Here is a 6,304-nt window from a genome sequence, read left to right as displayed (position 1 = left end):
GCAATCTTTTCATAAGATGTGTTCATAAGATCATTCATAATTCCTAACACGCTCACCTGTGGGGACAGGAACCTAAGCAAGTCAAATTGCCCATGTAAAAGTAGAGAACCTCTGTCCAAAATTGGGACACCCTGGGACATGATCAAACCACATGCAAAAAAAGATGCTACGGCTGACTTTCACCGTTTTCATTTTTCCATGGACTTCAATGGAGCACAGACATGGCAGGCACAGGAGTCTTCAGCAAACCCCTAGCTGCCTTTGAAACCCATTAGTACCCTGCAATCATTGAATGTTAACCTCTTGTGGCAGCATGTTCCACGCATTGATCACCCTCACTGTTACAAAGGTTTTTTTATTATCTATTTTCTCCTTGTCAGTTTCATTTCATTGCTTCTTTTGTTTCCATGTGCAAATGAAAATAAGGATGATCCCTCTACATTGTGACATCCCTTCAGATATTTGTAGGCCAGGATTAAGCATCCTCTTAGCTTTCTTTTTTGCAAGCTAAACCTTCCCAGATCCTTTAATTGATCCTTATAGGACATAGTTTGAAATCCGCTCACCATCATGGTAGATTTTCTCTGAATTTGCTCCAGGTTTTCAATGTCTTTTTTAAAACATGGTGCGTAGAACTGGACACAGTATTCCAGATGAAGCCTGACCAAGGATTAGTAGAGGGGGATAATTACCGGTACTTCATGTAATCTAGACTCTATGCTTCTCTTTACACATCCTAGAACTGTGTTTGCCTTTTTTCCTGCTGCTCATGCTCATGCAGCTGCACTGTTGACTCAGGCAGTTTGTGACCTATTAGTATACACAAGACTTTTTCATACGTGCAGTTGCTTAGTTCTATTCCTCCCATTCTGTACATGTAATTTTTAGTTTTTCTTGCCCAGATGTAGACTCTTGCATTTCTCCCTGTTAAATAGCAATAATTAATTGTTGATGTAGAATCTTGCATTTCTCCCTGTTAATTAACATTAATAATTAATTAATTGTAATGGCTCTATATATGAGTTTCACTTTTTGGATTGAAGTACTGAAATAAGTTAACTTTTTGAGAGAAGCACCAGTATATATACACTCACCGGCCACTTTATTAGGTACACCTGTCCAACTTCTTGTTAACACTTAATTTCTAATCAGCCAATCACATGGCGGCAACTCAGTGCATTTAGGCATGTAGACATGGTCAAGACAATCTCCTGCAGTTCAAACCGAGCATCAGTATGGGGAAGAAAGGTGATTTGAGTGCCTTTGAACGTGGCATGGTTGTTGGTGCCAGAAGGGCTGGTCTGAGTATTTCAGAAACTGCTGATCTACTGGGATTTTCACGCACAACCATCTCTAGGGTTTACAGAGAATGGTCTGAAAAAGAAAAATCCAGTGAGCGGCAGTTCTGTGGGCGGAAATGCCTTGTTGATGCCAGAGGTCAGAGGAGAATGGGCAGACTGGTTCGAGCTGATAGAAAGGCAACAGTGACTCAAATCGCCACCCGTTACAACCAAGGTAGGCCTAAGAGCATCTCTGAACGCACAGTGCGTCGAACTTTGAGGCAGATGGGCTACAGCAGCAGAAGACCACACCGGGTACCACTCCTTTCAGCTAAGAACAGGAAACTGAGGCTGCAATTTGTACAAGCTCATCGAAATTGGACAGTAGAAGATTGGAAAAACGTTGCTTGGTCTGATGAGTCTCGATTTCTGCTGCGACATTCGGATGGTAGGGTCAGAATTTGGCGTAAACAACATGAAAGCATGGATCCATCCTGCCTTGTATGGAGCATCTTTGGGATGTGCAGCTGACAAATCTGCGGCAACTGTGTGATGCCATCATGTCAATATGGACCAAAATCTCTGAGGAATGCTTCCAGCACCTTGTTGAATCTATGCCACGAAGAATTGAGGCAGTTCTGAAGGCAAAAGGGGGTCCAACCCGTTACTAGCATGGTGTACCTAATAAAGTGGCCGGTGAGTGTATATATATATATATATATATATATATATACTGCTCAAAAAATAATGGGAACACTTAAACACCAGAATCTAACTCCAAGTAAATCAAACTGTCCACTTAGGAAGCAACACTGATTGACAATTAATTTCACATGCTGTTGTGCAAATGGCATAGACGACAGATGGAAATTATTGTCAATTATCAAGACACACAGAATAAAGGAGTGGTTCTGCAGGTGGGGACCACATACCACATCTCAGTACCAATGCTTTCTGACTGATGTTTTGGTCACTTTTGAATGTTGACTCTACAACCCACACAAGTGGCTCAGGTAGTGCGGCTCATCCAGGATGGCACATCAATGTGAGCTGTGGCAAATTCGCCTCTGGTGCCCTATGCTCTTCACAGACTAAAGCAGGTTCACACTGAGCACATGTGACAGACGTGACGGAGTCTGGAGATGTCGTGGAGAGCGATCTGCTGCCTGCAACATCCTTCATCATGACTGGTTTGGCAGTGGGTCAGTAATGGTGTGGGGTGGCATTTTTTTGGAGGGCCGCACAGTACTCCATGTGCTCGCCAGAGGTAGCCTGACTGCCATTAGGTACCGAGGTGAGATCCTCAGACCCCTTGTGAGACCATATGCTGGTGCGGTTGGCCCTGGGTTCTTCCTAATGCAGGATAATGCCAGACCTCATGTGGCTGGAGTGTGTCAGCAGTTCCTGCAAGATGAAGGCATTGAAGCTATGGACTGGCCCACACGTTCCCCAGACCTGAATCCGATTGAACACATCTGGGACATCATGTCTCGCTGCATCCACCAACGTCACGTTGCACCACAGACTGTCCAGGATGCTTTAGTCCAGGTCTTGCAGGAGATCCCTCAGGAGACCATCCGCCGCCTCATCAGGAGCATGCCCAGGTGCTGTACAGTAGGGAGGTCATACAGGCAGGTGCAGGCCACACACAATACTGAGAATCTTTTTCTTGTCATGAGGCATTTCCACTGAAGTTGGATCAACCTGTAATTTGATTTTCCACTTTGATTTTGAGTATCATTCCAAATCCAGACCTCCATGGGATATTCATTTTGATTTACATTGATAATTATTATGTTCCACTATGCAAAAAGCAAAAATTTGCAACTGGATTATTTCATTCAGAGATATCTAGGATGTGGTATTTTAGTGTTCCCTTTATTTTTTTGAGCAGTGTAAATACACTGTAAGCCATAGGGGTGGAGCCGCATATTCATTACTGTAATGAGCGGTACCATGTGACCTCTCAATACAGGAAGAAGCTGCCGGTGCCCGGAGAACCAGGGACCTGCAGGGATCGCGCCAGGAGCAAGTGAGTATAACGGGGGCATATTCACCTGTCCCACGTTCCACCATCTGCGCCACTCCATCTTCTGCATCCTCTGCAGTGACGCTCAGGTCAGAGGGCGCGATGACACGATTAGTGTGCGCGCAGCCCTCTTCCTGAACAGTCAGAGCAGAGGACGCGGAAGACACAGCGGCGCTCGGCGGTGGAATGTGGGACAGGTGAATATAGCAAGTGGCGGGGGCCTGAGCGACGAGAGGTGAGTGTGATTTTTTTTTTATCGCTGCAACAGCATATGGGGCAAATAATTTATCTCTATGGAGCATCTTATGGGGCCATGTGCAGCATTATATGGGGGCAAATATCTCTATAGAGCATCTTATGGGGCCATGTGCAGCGTTATATGGGGCAAATATTTCTATGGAGCATCTTATGGGGCCATAGTCAGCATTTGTGCAGCATTATATGGGGCAAATATCTCTATGGAGCATCTTATGGGGCCATAGTCAGCATTTGTGCAGCATTATATGGGCCAAATGTGTCTAAGGAGCATCTTATGGGGCCATAATCAGCATTTGTGCAGCATTGTATGGGGCAAATGTCTGTATGGAGCATCTCTAGTAAGTCACTCGATTAACCTTTGGAGCAGGCTGGGCTGGGGGGAAGAGGAACATATGCCCACCTGGGCCAATCGCCAAGCAGCTGATTAAGGCAGCCAGGGTAAACCGTACTGTGCAGGCCGGCTGCATCGGAAAAATGCAGACATGCCCACAACTACACCATGTGCACTGCTATCTGTTGTAGTAGAGGGAGAGCTCCTGGCTGCTTATTCTTCTAGCCAGAAGAAAGCCTGTGGATGGGAAGGGTAGGAGACATCAGTAAGCAGGGCTGGCATCAGCACCCGGGCAAGTGCCGGGGCCCTGAGCAGGTGTTGGGTCCCACTCACCATCGGAGACACCAACACCCTATAGGGACCTGGTGCCAGCGCCCGCGACTGAGCCCCCCACTTGCTCAGGGCCCTGGTACATGCAATACTTACCTCTGCCCGTTTCTCTGCTGCGGCATCTTCTGACGTAGTGACATTTCAGGTCAGAGGGTGCAATGATGTGACGAGTGTGCACCCTCTGCTCTAACAGTCTCAGCGCAGAGACGGTGACGCTGAGGAATCCGGAGACGAGCAGCGGCCAGCGAGGAGAGGCGAGTGTTTCATTTTTTTTAATGTTTGGAGCAATATAAGGGGTCCATAAGATACTGGAGCATTATATGGGGCCCATCATATATGTATGGAGCATTACATGGGGCCCATCATATACTGGAGAATTATATGGAGCTTATTTTGTATGGAACATTATATGGAGCCCATTATGTATGGCCCATTATCTGGTGTCCATCATTTACTGTATGAACCATTTTATGGGGCCCATTATATATGGAGCAATATATGGGGCCCATTATATACTGTATGGAGCATTATATGGGGCCCATCATATATGGTATGGAACATGATATGGGGCTCATTATGTAAGGAGCAATATATGGGGCTCATGTACGTGGAAATATAAAGGATTCATTATACTGTATGGAGCATTATATGGTGCTCATTATACTGTTTAAAGCATTATATGGGGCTAATTATACTGTATGGAGCATTATATGGGGCAAATTATTCTTTATGGAGCATTATATGGTGCTCATTATACTATACTAGATGGTGGCCTGATTCTAACGCATCGGGTATTCTAGAATATGTATGTCCACGTAGTATATTGCCCAGCCACGTAGTATATTGCCCAGCTATGTAGTATATAGCAGAGCTATGTAGTATATTGCCCAGCCACGTAGTATATTGCCCAGCTATGTAGTATATTGCCCAGTTACATTGTATATTGCCCAGTGACGTAGTATACAGCAGAGCCACATACTATATTGTCCAGTGACGTAGTATACAGCACAGAGCCACGTAGTATATTGCACAGCCCATGTAGTATATTGCCCAGCTATGTAGTATATTGCCCAGCCACGTATGACACAGGTAAAAAAATAAAAAATAAACATATACTCACCTTCTGCCGGTGCGTTGTAGCTCTGTCGACTGGCAGGTCCTTGTAGCGCAGGACCTGTCATGACGTCGCAGTCACATGACCGTGTAGCGGTCACATGACCGTGACGTCACGGTAGGTCCTTTCGGCGCAGGCGCGCAGGACTTCTGATGACGTCGCGGTCACATGACCGTTACGTCATGGCAGGTCCTTCTGCCAGAGCATCCGTGCACCGGAACGTGGCGGTTGCATCGCAAGGAGCGGGAAAGGCGGCGTAGGTGAGTATATAATCATTTTTTATTTTTTTTATTTTTAACATTAGATGTTTTTACTATTGGCGCTGCATAGGCAGGCTCAATAGTAAAAATCTTGGTCACACAGGGTTATTAGCGGCGGTAACGGAGTGCGTTACCTGCGGCATAACGCGGTCCGTTACCGCCGGCATTAACCTTGTGTGAGCGGTGAGCGGAGGGGTGTATGCGGGCGCCGGGCAGTGAGTGCGGGGAGTAAGGAGTGGCCATTTTCTTCCGGACTGTGCGTGTTGCTGATTGGTCGCGGCAGCCATGACAGGCAGCTGCCGAGACCAATCAGCGAACGAATAACGGTGACAGAAGGACAGACAGACGGAAGTGACCCTTAGACAATTATATAGTAGATGGAGTATTATATGGGGTTCATTATACTGTATGAAGCATTATATGGGGCCCGTTATATTGTATGGAGGAATATATTGGGCTCATTATACTGTATGGATCAATATATTGGGGCTCATTATTCCGTAAAGATCAATATATGGGGTCCATTATACTGTATGGAGCAATATATGGGGCTCTTTATATTTTATGGAGCATTATATGAGCCTCATTGTTCTGTATGGAGCAGACATCCGATGGTATACACAGAATAATATGCAGCTAGTATAATATATGATGTCTGTAGTCACAGTATAATATATTATCACATATTACACTGTATATTAT

The 6,304-nt window shown here is 45.5% G+C and overlaps 1 protein-coding gene across 1 annotated transcript in view; it reads left to right on the top strand.

The window, feature by feature from the left end:
- LOC143767327 (uncharacterized) overlaps positions 1–6,304 on the top strand; it is a 760,398-nt gene that overhangs the window by 103,749 nt on the left and 650,345 nt on the right. The gene's annotated exons all lie outside the window — the stretch shown is intronic.

The sequence above is a fragment of the Ranitomeya variabilis genome, chromosome 4, assembly GCF_051348905.1.
Source record: "Ranitomeya variabilis isolate aRanVar5 chromosome 4, aRanVar5.hap1, whole genome shotgun sequence".
Classification (NCBI taxonomy): domain Eukaryota; kingdom Metazoa; phylum Chordata; class Amphibia; order Anura; family Dendrobatidae; genus Ranitomeya; species Ranitomeya variabilis.
Note: the sequence above shows the minus strand (reverse complement) of the source record. Positions and strands in the feature narration are given on the sequence as shown.